Source organism: Phacochoerus africanus, chromosome 10 (genome assembly GCF_016906955.1).
Source record: "Phacochoerus africanus isolate WHEZ1 chromosome 10, ROS_Pafr_v1, whole genome shotgun sequence".
Lineage (NCBI taxonomy): Eukaryota > Metazoa > Chordata > Mammalia > Artiodactyla > Suidae > Phacochoerus > Phacochoerus africanus.
Genome location: NC_062553.1, coordinates 108125556 through 108141053, shown reverse-complemented (window position 1 = coordinate 108141053; position 15498 = coordinate 108125556).

The following is a 15498-nucleotide window of genomic DNA, read 5'->3' as shown; positions in this document are numbered from 1 at the left end:
TACAATGGACTAATAAACCCTTGATCTGTGAACACTTGGAAAGAATTGCAGTGAGCACCACTGCTTATGGTGAACTGAGTGAAGATCAATAATGGGACTTTCTTTCTTTCTTCTTTTTCATTTTTCTTTTGTTTTTGGTTCTTATTCATTTCCTCCCTCCACATTTCCCTCCTCCCTCCCTTTTCCCCCTCCATCCTCCTTTTGTTTCTTTGTTTTTAATCTTCTTTCCTGCCTTCCTTGCTTATTAAGTTTACCAGAGAATTTTCTATACATGCAGAACTTGTTTTTCTGCAAGATATTGACAATAGCTTTTAATAGCATTTTTGTGGATGAGAACGAGGGGTGACTTATGGCATAATTAGGTAAAATTGTGAAAAGTTGATTAATTGGATGCAAAGGTTGAAAATCTAATGAGCTGCTAGCAGGGAAAGATACCTAACATGAAGTCTCAGAGCTCTTTTCTCTTCACAGTAATACTCGACATTTTCAATTAATAACTTTATTTCAATTAATAAAGCAGGCTGATCAAATTGGCACATTACATGAAGCTGTGAGAAAAAAACATATTTATTTTTAGATCCTTTTTAAAAATTGTTTCCAGCAGGCTGGAGGAGGAAGAAAACCTGTCTATGAGCCCAGCATGCCTGGTGACCACACCAGCAGGGGAGGTGGGATAGGTCACACACTGGGGATGGACAAAGGGAAGTTTTAGCCCTGCCTCTAGAGAAGTATCCAAGTGAGGAAACTGTGAGAGGGCACAGATGGGCACAGGAAGGTCATTGTCATGGCTGCACAGTGAAAGCCGGTCTCAGAACCCATCTATGCCAAGAGAGACGGTGAGGTACCTGTACCAGCTGGAGGAACAGATGAAACCGAAGAAATGACGTGCTCCCCACAATTATACTGATGTTCACCCAACCATGAGTGACACTTTTATCCTGCCCTTGCTACTCTGGGCTCCTGGCACAAGCGAGGTAGGAAAATGAAAAAGGTGGAAATAGGTAGCATAAGAGGGAAAGACTTTTGAGAACTGGAAGAAAGCCAGAGAGGGACTGGGAAGCACTGGCTAAGAGAGTAATACATCAATTACATTAAAGAGTCACCTAGTTGTATGTTTTGATTCATAATTTTCTATCCCTGTTAAGTAGCAACATTATTTCCCAAAGAGAAATAGAATCTCATAGGGAAGTTTAGTTTTCTCTCTCTTTTTTTTTTTCTTTTTGGCTGCACACCCAGCATGTGGAAGTTCCCAAAACTTTATAAAAGGTCAATAGATGACAGTTTCACAAATAGAAGTTCTGTTGTATAGTATGGTGTGTAGGTCACACATGAAAAATTAGTCATTTTAAGATGAAAATTAATAAACGAGGGTGTTCCCAGAAAAGGCTGAGATGATTTGTGTTATTCTTACCCCAGGCATAGGAGTGTTAACACTCTCCCAAATGGTCTAACCATACAACTAATGTATATAAGGTAGATGCAGGGAAGGGGGCAGGGATGTGTTTCTCAGGAAAGGATGGCAAACCAGGGTCCATGGTGAATAAGGGGAAATCTAAGCCATATGCTAAACCAACCTTGCTATGGAAAAGCCAGAGGAGTGGGTTTCCCACTGTAAGTTGTTGTGATGCAAGATTCTTTTGGGATATTGCCTAAGTGTGTAAGGGAAAAGATATAGGTGAGAAATAATCCTATACAAGCTTAAGAGCTGACTAGGACAATGTATTTCATAGTGGCATGAGGTAAGATGAGGCTTTCTGCAGGCATTCGATTTTTGTGTTGAGTTTATATTATTACACAATGAGTTGGTCTGGGAAATTCAAAGTTACGAAGATAAAATCTTGTCCTCAAGTGACTTACAGTTTAGTGAATTAGGCATATTAATGACTACACAAATAAATTGCTCTGTCATGAAAGAAACATGTTGCCTGTATACAGAACAGACACAAAAGAGAGATGGGGGCGGGGGAACCAGAAAAGATTCTCAAACGAAAGATATGCTGGAATTGAGTCTGGGAGGATGAATGTATTTCTTCCAAATTGACTAGAGAAGGGCCCCGTAGGGAGGAGGACTCCATGATGTTCCACAATGGAAGACATATTGTCAGGAAATAGCCTGGCAAATCTGAAATGCCAGGAACTCAGTGCTACTGGACTAAAAGAAAGAATATCATGAGAAATAAAAGTTGTAAAGCCATATGTCCTAGATCATGAAGAACTGTAACAGGATGCTAATATGTTCTGCCAGTTTCTCATAGAGAGTAGGGAACCAGTGAAGATTTTTTTAAGCCCCAGAATGGAAAATCACACTGGCAAAGGTTTGAAGAAGAAGTGGAAGAAAAAAAAAGAGCAAAGACAGAGGGACTTTTTTGAGACTGGATCAATGATCCCTGGAAGGAATGAAGAGGTCCTGAAGGTAAGCACTAGTGGAGATAACGCTGGAGAGAAATAGCATTAATAGATTTTGGCCACCTTCTGCTTTTGGGTAGGAAGGAGGATAAATTCGTCTTGACTGGATCTCAGGTTTCTGCAAGAACATTTACCAAGGACAGGAAAACAGGGTAGGAGACATTTCAGTACATTTAGTTGAGCTCAGTTTTAGACATGTTGACTTTAGGGTGTCTGGGGTCACCCAAGTGGCCATGTCCCATAGGCACTAGGCTATATAGGTCTGAACTTAGAAAAGAACTAATTACTGATTCTGTTTTCAAGCATATCAATAGCAGCTGAATCACTGGGTTAAGTGTTTAATGAGAAATATTATTGTGCAACGATATGTTGTACATGTTGTGCAATGAGAGGAAGGAGTGTGCAAAGTTTTAGGTTATGTCAACATTAAACACATTCATGGAAGGCCAACAGTCAGGAGAAGTGATTAGAAGAAAAACTTGGAGAGAGCAAAGGAAAACATATGTGATATATGTAGCAGAAGCCAAGGAATCAGAGTTTCCAGAAGACAGAAAAATGCAATTTTGTGGCAGAGAAGTCAAAACAAGTTGAGGACTTGACTGCTGTAGATTGAATTTTTGACCGAGTTGCCAGGGCAGAAATAATATTGCAATAAGTAGAGCAGGAATGCCAGGTGAAAAAAGGAACACATTTGAACATAAATGATTAATTTTAGGAATGGGACTAAGATTAATTTTAAAGAGGAGCCATCACTCTTCGACACTAAAGAAAAGAAGTGATGGTGGGTTCAACTATAGCTAAATATGAGTGTGGAAACAGAAAACCTTGGATGACCCTATTTTTCTCAGAAAAGGAGGAGGCAAGGGGGATGTGGCTGGGAAATAGTGCAAGTAGCTGGAGGAGGGTAGTTGCCCCCGACACCTGCACTCAATTGAATGTATTGAAGGCATCACATGCTCACCCTACAGAAAATCTAACTCACAATCACCCTGACAGCCTTGACTGCTCTTTTTAGCTCTAAATCCATAGATTTCAATATGTACTTTAAGTGGTTAGCTCACAGATAGCTTGAAACCTAGAACTCTGCCTTGTCAAATCTTCTCTCTCATCCTTCCAAAGCCAGGGTCTCTCTTACCTGATTTTGCCATGCACATACCTCCAAAATCTCTTATTTGTGCTTTGTCTTTCCATCCAAAGCTTCTGTCATTTCTTATCTATACACTGCAGTATCCACCAGCATGTAAGCTACTTGGAAACTGAGACACTGCCTGTTAACTATTGTCTTGTTAACCATTCTATTCCCTAGAAGATTTGCTGGGGCTGGCCCTTAGTAAATACGAAACACATATTGATTAAATGAATCAAAGAATAGCTTTCTAACTGATTTCCTTGGCCTCCCATCTTTCTCTATGTGTATTCCTTTCTCTGAACCCTGGCTACTCAGAGCACAGTTGCTGGACCCAGAGTAGCTGAGTCATCTAGGAATTTGTTGGAAACGCAGGTTCCCAGGCCCCACCCTGCTGGGAGCCGAGTTTCAAAAGGAGAATTTTCAAGAAGAGAATCTGCCTGATGACAAAGTCCAGGGGATTCTGAAGAAAGGCTGCAGAGCAGCACGTCCGCCAGCACACAGAAAGCATGAGGCTATAATGCCTAGGAAAACATGTTTCTAAATCTCTGTCCTTCCTGTTTTTAACAATTACTCTGTGCTCTGTTTACCGTGCCTTAACTCCTCGGTCCTCGCCTTAAAGAAAAAAACTTATTAACTTGTTATCTAAATCTTGGGAGTCATTCTTGCTTGCTAAATGTTTGGGAAATTAACTCTTCGTTATCTACACCTAAATTCCGTGAGTTTTTAGAAAGATTCCTTTTCCTTCTAAGAGAATCATAGATAACAATGGTATTTACTACTTGTAGTTTTAGAAGAAATTAAGTTTTATAGATATAGTTTGAAGCATTTAGAGTTGTTAATTAGTTCGATAAATTGTTTTTCTTTGGCTGGTTTATTAATCTATAAAGAGAAAATAGGCGTAAAGGCCTATTGCTGATTGTTAAATATCAGTTAGTGTAACAGGTTGTGGTTGTTGAGTTACTAACCAAGCACCTGCCCTAAAAACACAACGCATTTGGGGGAATCACAAAGGTCACGAGAAATCTTACACCTCTGACATTTGTGGCCAGTGTGATCTATTAGTCCTACCTGGTTATCTTTTAATGGGTTTAGGGCATACCCCGCCTGGATAACGTGCTTCTTAATCTTTAACTCTTATTGCTTCTGCAAGTTATAGTCTCTTCTCCTATTTAAGTCACTGCTATCCACTGATAAAGTTGAGACTGCGTGAACACTACTCGAGAGTGTGCGTCTCCGTTATTCCTGCGCCTGCCGCCCCCTCCTCTTCGGGAACATCCCTGGCTGCTGGGGCTGGACTCTGGCACACCCCCAGACACACTGAATCAGAATCTGCGTTTAACATCTGTAGGTGATTTGTAGGCATGTAGAATCGGAAAAGCTCTCAGGCCCTTAATGCTCTATACAGCATTCAGAGAGATTTTTCAAAATGCACATATAATCATGTCACCTCCTCTTTTCTTAAAAACATTTCAGTGGCTATCCTTGCTAAAAACTAAAATCAAATCATTGATATATTTGAGAAGACACTGTTTGGTTTTGTTTCACCCGTCCCTACCTCCCCACCAACTGCCTTTCCTAACTGGGTCCCTTTCAGCCACTCTGGCCCTCTCTCTCAGACACCTGAGCACACCTTCCTCCTTCCCACCACAGGGCCTTGGCTCCTGCTGTTTCTTTTGCTTTGCTCACTTCTGTTCTCACCCCCCGACAATACTTTTCACCTCCATAACTCTTTCTCATATTTCAAATCTCATGTCAACTTAATTTTCACTCAATAGAGCCTTCTTACTGACCCTCTCTATGGTTGCAAAGACCATTTTTCTTTCCTATGTGGTATTTAACAGTTATAATACTTTATTATTATTACTTTTTGGTATATTAGTATTGTTGGATTAAGGGCTGGCTCCACAATTGAGTGTGAGGTGCTTGAAGGCAGAAAAACAAACAACAAACAAAAAGTCATAAATATACAAAGTGTCTGTTTGGTTCACAGTAATATCTCAATTGCCCAGCATAGTGTTTATGATTGATATGTGTTTAAAGGCAAAATGAAAGCGAGGAAGAAAGAACGAATTTATTTTTCACAATGAAGTCACTAAGGAACATGGTAAGACTTGGAGAAAGAGAGAAAATGGAATAGTTATACATTTCTGAATTAATAAGTGGCAACGGTCAGGAAGATGTATATAAAAACTTTCAGAGGGAGATATTACAAGATTTATTAATGATCTAACCAGGGAAAAGGAAAAATAAAAGTGCCGTTAAACCACTGAGGAAAAAAAATATTCATTAAAGTTTAAAAAGTAACTGAGTAACTGATTTTAATATTGTTAAAAAGAGTAATCCTGCTTTTTCTTTGAGTTTACTAAACCAGACAGTAGACATTTTTCCAATCAGTATTTTGAATTTTTTTTAACCATCTTAAAAAACAGATATGAGTTAATTTCCTCATCAGAACATGGGGATGATGAATCTCAAAGGAAAAAAGTAACTTCTCCAGGTCATGTAACTGATGTGAGCTTAAGGTTGCTTGAATCCAAAGCAAAATTATTTTTTACCATATTATGCTTATCTCTATGAACAAATATTATTTATATAATACGGTTTCATCATTGACAGATTTTAAGTCTTTATACTAAAGAAAAACATTTTGAATAAAATAATAAAACTTCTTTTTTTGTTAGAAATTTAAAAAAATGCAAGGTGTACTCTTTCACAAATAAAATTTCATATATTGTCAGTAAAGCTTGTATCAACAGAGAGCAGATTAAATAACAAAAAGATCCACCAGTTCCTTCATCAGCATTATCTAGCCTTACAGTCAAAGGCTACAATGTGAGACAATATTTTACCCGGAAAAAAAGTGCACAAAATTTGAAAAATTATCAGAGGTTCATATATGTGTATTTGGGATTATTTTCTTTGCTTTTGGAAAAACTGAATATGTGTAATGAGCAGGACATTTGCAAGCCAAAAATCCAGTCTCCAAATTAATTAACGAGGACAGAAGTAATCAGATAGCAACATCTATCCCGAGGTATCTCTCCTTCTAAAAGTGACAGGACTCTAATAGACAAAGGCTGACTTCTGAATCTAATCTGCCAGCGCCTTTCAGGACGCATTCCTTGTTGATGTCAACTTAAATTCCTATTGCAGGAAGGACAGACTAATAGAACAGATTCCCAGAGCAGTGCTGAGGTTAACAAACAAACAAACAATAAACAAAAAGTCATAAATATACAACATAAAGGAAAACTAAGACTGGTAAAACTAGCATAGTAGTAAAACCCTTTTCTTTCTCATTAAACGCAGAAACGGCCTGAATTTTTTTAAGGTGAAAATTCTCATTGTAAATCCATTTTTTTTTCCTTACCAAATAGGCCCTAGTAATTTTGTCTTGTAAATTGGACTAGAGGATTGTATGAGGTCTCCCAGAGAGAAACTGCTGCAATGATCACCACTCTCCTTCTCAGCAGGACCCCTGTGCTGCTAAGTGTGATTTTCTTTTTCCTTCTCCAAAATGGAGATGTTTTCCCAGCTGATAGAATTAATGGGGGAGAATTGTGAAGGATGTGACACTAATAATCCCAGGAACCGAAAAAAAAAAAAAAAAAGAATCATAGTACTCTTTGCTGCTCAGGGCCATTTTTGCTCACCACTTCCTAAATTACATCCATTGTATGATTTACAGGCATCTCTCTTTTATCCGGAGAGTCATCTAGATCAAAACACTAATAATATAGGTTTGTTGACAAATGCCACAAAGCCGACTTCATTCTCAGGATCCTTCTTGAATTTCTGCTTAGTCACAGGCAGACCACAAATGGCCATGACGATAATCTTAAAATGATCTTTAATACCCAGCTGCCCATCTTGGCAGCATTGGTTTTTCAGGGGTATTACTCAGTGCTTCAGTGGTACACCAGGGTCATGTAACTCACCAGCGCTCTCAAGGGGGACATCTGGCAGGGAGAAATCAATGTTATGATGCACATGCCAAGCCAGGAGATCAAAAGAGTTTTCTGGATACGGAATATTTGGCAAGTTCCAAAAATGAGAGAGAAAAACAGATAGTTTCAGGGCAGCTGAATACAATAAAATTTTATTCCTCCTCAACGTCACACGCGTAAATATTTTTTGCGTGTGTGTAAGAAATCCAGAAAGCTGGTAGAATTTTAGGTCCCTTGAAGGGCCAGAAGCTTATAACAACTTTCTCTGCAGCTACCATCAGAGGAGGAAGAAAATTGAAGGAGTTATTTTTCCTAAGTGACATTGTTTCCAATTAATAGACAGAGGGATATGAAAAGGGTCATGTGGTTTAAAAAAGTCCCCAGTATGGAGATTTGCTGAAATAATTGTCCAGGTTGGAAGCTTCATCAGCCCGTCAGATCTTTCCCTTGTACAAGCACTTTTATAGTATACTTTCAGAGACCACTGTGTAACCTTCACAGGCCAAACATCTACCCAGCAGCACATGATTAAATTCTCAAACATATATAAAAAAGAGCCCTGCTGGATATTCTCCTTTCAGCTGGCTGGTATTTCAGGCTTCACAATGTAATGTTTTTTATAACAGCTTGCATTGTGAGGAAAGGCTGTATAACTGGAGGACTAGCCAGCAGTGGTTGAAGAAAGTGCATGTTGCAAGCTGCATGTCTTCCTGAAACTATTAAAGGCATCACAGCCATTCAAAATTCAGTAATGTTTATTGCACATTCACATGCATTCTAAACTACCTACCTTGATCAAAAGTAAATGTTAAATTCTAGCATTAAAGATGATATTGTTGCGTATTATTTCTCATATAATTTAAGGGAATGAAAGAGGTTGACATATAACTTATTATTATCATTATTATTAAGTACAGGTGGTGTAGGTAGTAATGGCATAGTATTGGAATCAGAATGTAGGCTCTCATTCTGTGGTTAGTTACACAGGTACTACCATCTAATTCTCTGAGTTCGGATCCCAGGTTTCTGATTTTTGTCAGATGCAGGACCTTGGTCAAGGATTTTGCCTCCCTACGCCTTGGGTTCTTCATCTGTAAAGTGACAGTAATAGTATTTTCCTAAATGGGTACAGGATGTTTTGGGGATCAAACCTTGCAAGGCATTTCAGACAATACCTGGCAAATTGTTAGTATTCAGCAATTGCTTCAGTTGTTCTTTGATAACTTTTCTTATTACCAACATTGTTCTTTGGATATAAATGTGTTATAGATATAGATTAGATATAGATAGATAGCAGATTATTTTCTTTTGGTTTACTCTTTATTAAGGAGAGGACCATCCAAAACCTTGAAATGCTTAAGTTGGCAGCAATAGAGTTTGCTGAGTGTGAGACAGTATTATGGCAGATGAAGAAAACATAAATGAATTATCACTTATACACATCAGATCTGTCATCTGGCATTCATGAACTTAGAGACTAGTACTAGGTAACTATCTGTAACATTATTTTTTAGACATGAAAGCCTTATAGTTTTCTTCTTTGTTTTAGAGGGTCTTTTCTGGAGATTCTGTATCTAAAGAATATACACATCCAAGTAGGTTAGAAGTCAACACTCCATTTTAATGTTTTTGAATTAGTTAAGAAAGCTCTCTGTGCTTTTTATTGCACTTCGAGCCAGTTCTTCCTGATTGTTCCACATAGTGTATATGAATGCTGAATATGCCTGATTCTTATCATGATAAGCAAGAAGCAGGACACAGTCATGAGAAAGACAGGATTCCAGTCTTCTAAGAAGAGGATAAACATAAACGAGTACAACTGAACATGAGGAACACTTTTCCTGGGGTTCCATGGGGGTAGGAAAAGGTGAATGGTCAACTCTTAAAAAGAGTCAATATTTGGAGTTCCCGTCATGGCTCAGTGGTTAACGAATCCGACTAGGAACCATGAGGTTGACGGTTCGATCCCTGGCCTTGCTTAGCGGGTTAAGGATCCGGCGTTGCCGTGAGCTGTGGTGTAGGTTGCAGATGCGGCTCGGATCCCGTGTTGCTGTGGCTCTGGTGTAGGCCGGAGGCTACAGGTCCGATTAAACCCCTAGCCTGGGAACCTCCATATGCAGCGGGAGAGGCCCAAGAAATGGCAAAAAGACCAAAAAAAAAAAAAAAAGAGTCGATATTTGGGCTGATTGCTAAATGAGAAGTGGTAGCAAACATGGAAGAGAGGAAGGAGAAAGAAGGAGGAGCTTTATAAAATCCATGCTGTGCTTGGTACAACTCCAACTTTTACTTTCTGCATTCGTGGGGAACACACAGAGGGGATACTGGGGAGGAAAGCCAAGTAAGCAGAGTCTCACCACAAAGGCTTTGCAAGGAAATTTAAATTTTACTCTAAAGGCAAACGAAAGCTTGAAAAGCTTTGGTGGGCAGCTAAGTTTTACAACACCTAGTTGTGGGGGGGGGGGATGAATTTTGGGGTGGTGGCAGGTAATTTAATTATAACCTTTGAGGAGGAGTTACAAGCCAGCTGCTGTGGACTCTTTGGATTCTAAAGTCGTCAGGTAAAACTTTATAGTCATCATTGCGTGTTGTCTGAGTATTCGTATTTCCATCAGTGTCTCTGGCTCAAAGTTTTTACGCTTTTTGTCTTGTTTTTCTAATATGTATAATCATATTAGAAACCAGAGTAAATAAAAAAGTGACTCTCTTGCTGGAGTTTTGTTTGACCACAAATTTTTCACCAATTCAAAAGTGACAAATCTGCTACCATTTTGCCAAAACATCTAAAACTGAAATGTCTGAGACGTTCCGCAGTTGCTATGCACATGTGTATAATCATATTTTTGCTATTTCAAAGTAGTTATTAAATATTTTTTTATTTTCAAGAGCAAACACAGCTTCAAGAAGTAAAAAGGAATTTTTCTAGGAAAATATCTCCATAATAGTGAAGGCAAGTGGGATTGTTTATCAGTGGAAGAAGCATGCAGGCCTAAGGTAGTTTTATGATAAGAAAAAATATAGTTTCGCTTCCTAAAGACATTTTGCCAAAATACCCACATAGCAGTGACAAGCTTCAGTTTTATTTTACTTCTGGCATATGTGTGCCATTTTAAATATTATCAGGGGATCTATACAATTTGTTCTGGTCTCTGGGAATGGGTGGCTTTTGGTAGTGCATGGAACATTTGGAGACAGGTGTGAATATATTCAAAAAATATTACTTTTTTTATACAAACACATATGCACATCCATGTAATATATATATATATATACATATGTGTGGTAGAAATCTCCATGATTCAACAGATCTCAAATAAAATATATTCTGACAGACTTTGAATGAGGGGAAGAGTGGCAGTGGTTTCTGAGCCACTGTTGAAAATTGTAGAAAGCTTACCTATTTTTCCAATAGAGAAAAGAACTGTAAAACCTTCTAACCTTTGAAAGAAAAACAAATCAACTGAGCTACCTATGCCTACATTTTCACCTGGGACCTATCTAACTTAAAACTGGAAATGTGATTGAAAGACAAACAAGAAATTCATTCATTTACCTGACATTCCCTTTTTAAGTATGCTCAAATCTTGATGAATTTTTAGGACAAAGAAACTTAAAAAAAATCTGGGAAATTAGTAGCAGCCGCAGAAAAAAAGCATGCCAGAACCTTTGGGGTTGATCCTAGGATGAAAACTTCTTAGTTTTATAACTTCTTAAGAGGAGTTTCCTGCCAAAACATAGACAGTAAGTTGTTGAATTAGGGTATATTGTATTCTCACAGTTACAAGAAAGCAAGCCGTATTTCTCTATAGCGATCAATGAAATTACGAAAAGTATGTAGAATGCAACAGGAAAAATTGCACAGCGCAATACATTGAATATCTTATCTAAAATGAAATTGTTTGCCTTTGAAATAATGTAATCCTTTTGTTTTGATACATTTGGTTACTAATGACATTTTTAGGGGGGAAGAAACACCTCAGTATTTTAAGTTAATATATCTGGAAGGGGAACTTGCAGTTGTCATCAGTCCATGAAGTGCAGCTTTACTTCTCTTATACATGGCAAGAAATGCAGGGCTACTGCTCTATTATCACATTAAATATAAACTTGACCTTGACCTATAAAGCCAAAGAACTCCTCCCTCTCTCCTTCTCTCCCTTCTTTCCTTCCATGTGACTATCTTTTAACCTCGTGCCTATTTATAAAAAACATCTCAGTGAGGTTTTCTTTCTTCTTTGCATTTTTCCATTTGAACACTTTAATAAGTAACTTCATCTTTATCTTCCTGCTAATGGTATCTTTGAAGGTTACTGAGCAGAGGAGAGTTCTGGCCATGAACTGCAGGATGAGTTGGTGGCATTACAGTCTGGAGGACATGTGGCAATTACAATAGGTCACACGTGAAGGACTGGTTAGTTGGTAGCAGTGAAAAGGGAAGGGCAAGACAGTTTTGAAAAGGAGAAACCAGAGAGACTTGCCAATTGGCTGTTTGAGGAGTGAGAGCTATAGTTGTAGGAAAGACTTCAGCTACCCTGTGTTAAGGAATAAATGATGGAAACATATATAGTAAAGAAGAAAGAGAGTGGAATATTGTAGAGGGAAAGTGGTGGCAGTAGTTACAGCTGGAGAGAAAAAAAGATAATAATTTTTTAAAAACCATGTGACTAGATAGAATATCATATTGGAGGGACAGTCATATTATTTCTTGCAGCTATTCACACAGCAAGAAGTCTTCGTGATGACAAGTGAAGCTGCCCTCTCAAGATTGGAAAGCACACTGTCCTATGTCACTTTGGTTAGTTTCAGTCAAAATTCGTAAGATATGATAAAGGATGGGCAAGGTGAAGGTAGAGAGCCTGGTCGTGTTAACCAGTTCTGGTTAATTTTTTTTCCCAAGATTAGATAAAATTGCCTTCATCTTCTGCATGCACATTGTGTGTATGAGTGTTACTCTGGATTATGCTTTGACTACAGTTATAACAATCATAACTAACTTACTAAATGCTTAGTGGCCTGAACCAAGCAAAGCACTCATAAGCATGACCATATTTATTTTTCACATTAAACTTGAAAGGTAGTAGTATTATCATTTCCATTTGACTGATGAGGACAGTAAGGCTTGGAAAGATTAAACAAATTTGCTTACCTTCCCAAAGCTGGTATATGTCAGAACCAGGATTCAATCCAAGTAGTCTGACTCCAGAGTCTCAGCTTTTAACAAATATGCTTTACTCTCAAACTCTATGTTGGGTTTGAAGAAAGGTAAATCACTTCTTTGTGGATTGACTTCATCTCCACCTTTTTCACTCCATGTAGAGATTGAAGGACTTTTAGAAATGCAAAATAGCAGCATACAACAACTTCTTAATCGGCATAGAGAGATTCTATGCAGCCTGGATTTTTGTGGGGAAACATGGCTTTCCCATCCTTATCCAAGAGCATATACTGTGGATGCTTCAAAGCTGCCATGTATGTATTTAATTAAGCAGTATTTCACCTGAAATAAGTGATTCCTTGGGTGTAATATTTCTTGCTGAATGCTTTAACACAAATAGCTAAAGACATTTTTCCCTTTACTTGATTGTACAGATCTGGATTGCTTTATCCCTTCTCTACGTAGCAAACTTCTCCTTCAACAAGACTTAGATCAAACTGGATTCCTTAATAATTCAGGGAATTAGTAGCCCTCTTTCTGGGATTATCTAGCACTTTATATAAGACTCTCACAACATGTGACTTTGAGCAACCATCCCGTGGGGGCAAGGATCATACATCTTTATATTTCCTACTGTCTGACTCATGGGGAAATGTACTAGAGATTGTTGAGCTAGTGAATAAATGAAAGGTAGGTGTATTTTAGAAATCCATTGTGAGCTTCTGAAGCCTGAGTTTAATAGCCCTTTGTTCTAAGGAGCACAAATGACTTTTGGAAGTCCTGAGGTACAATGGAGATTTGGTGAAAAAAACATTTCGTTTATGAGCCAAATGAAATTGTTAGTAATTTTACTTTAAAGCCATAAGGCACATTGTCTGACTACATTTTAAAAAATATGACTGTTGATGGAGCCTTCTTCAATTTTTTTCTCTCTGATTCTGAATCTATTCGTGATTGCCCTGAGTATCATCTTGCTGTTCAGAGTCATGTCCAATTATATTTAATTGCATCACTTTCACAGTTAAAATTTCCACCAAGACCAATTTTTCTGTGTTCCTGGATGGTTTTATGAGTAATCTATTATTTTTTTAATTTCCAATTTGAAATAATGACATGCTCAATTTGCTTCTTATCTTTGTCTAAATATATATGTCTGTGGGTATCAATTGCCTCTATCCATCCTAGCAAAATTGTTTAATTCACTTTAATTGTAATTTTGCTATGTTTTGTTTCAACTAAGCACACTATAAGATTCAACACTTTTTTTTGCTATACAATTCAATTTCTCAGATGGCAAATTATTGGTCCAGAACAAGCAAGTGACCTGAGTATTTAGCCATGGGGGATAATGGATGTAAATGAAGGATTTATTTGGCACACTTAGCCCGAAGTGATTGTCTTTTTTGTTGTTTGTTTTTTGCATTTGGAAAAGAATACATTTTATTCACTACTAGGCAGAAATGATAAAAGGAACCATTTTTCTCCAACCCCCTATTTTAAATAACATATATAAACTTATTCCTGCAACTTTAGTGAAATCACTTCCTCTGAATGAAGTTATGCTCTCATCTACATAGAGAGAAAACTCTGTTCAGCACCTTCAGTGGATAGAAAGAACTTTGCTTGGCAATGGAGTTTGAGTCAAGTATTAGCAAGTGAGATTGCCACACAATCCACTGCTTAGCTTGTTTCCAACCAGAGAGGCAAATGCTTGACCATGAGACACTATTAATCATTTAAGTGGCTGCTGTTAGAAGGTTACCATTTGCACTGAATTTAATCTTTCCCCCAAGCCGTTGAAATCACAGTAAGTTATAATAATTTATAACCCATGATTGCAGAAAGCATTTCCCGAGCCCCAACTACATGCCTAGCACTATGTCAGTCTGGGGAAGTTAAAAGTTACAGAATACAAGGCTCTCCGGCAGCCTGCAATCTAGAGGGGCCCATGATCATCCCACAAATTATTAAGGAGACACTCAGAGAGCAGAGGAAGGACAGTTGGAATGACTGACCTAGGGCCACAACTGGGAGGGGCCAAGTCAGGTGTTTAACATTTGTTAAAGTCATCAAATCTAATGTAAGCACTTAAACGCTCAATCTACCTCCAGCAGCCAGTGAAATGCACAAATGTTTCAATACCTTTATAAAGAGAAAGATGGATGGTTAATTTCATAACTTTAAAACTTAAAAACGGGTAAACAACATTTCTTGAGCCTGTTTTCTCATCTGCAAACTAAGAGAATCTACCCTATAATTTTGTTGCCAAGACAATTAATATATTCAATAATGCTTCATACATCATACTCAATAAATGGTGACTCCTGATTTTAGTCAGACCCTATATATGAACTTTAGAATAAAAGAAGATTAAAGGAAACATGTAGGATTTTCTAGGAAGACTTGGTCTAGCTCTTTCCAACGTAAATCGGTTCGGTACAGCTTCTAAATTTTGGAAAAATCTGTAATATTGTCACATAGAAAGCCTGGGAAGAATCTGGAGAGAATCTTTGTCACGATATTCTCCGCTCCCCCCCTTCTTCTTTCCCTTTCTCCTTCCTTCCCTACTTCCCTCCCTTTTTCCCCTCTCTTTCAGCACTTGGGGTGCATTTTATTTGCCCTTGTTGAGGGGACTGTTATCTCCCCAGGTTTTCTTGGGGGCAGGGAAAATAGAAAGACAGCACAGAAAAAGAGGGGCTTTAAGTTTCACAAAGAACCTGTTTTGTGCTCATCTGCTCTGGAATCTGAGAACATTCAGCTTTAAGCTTGCCAAATACCAACTTTTCTAGTAGTCAGTGCATTTACATCATCGATGAATGATCAGAAACAGCATCATACAAAACATAACTAGATGAAATGAAGCT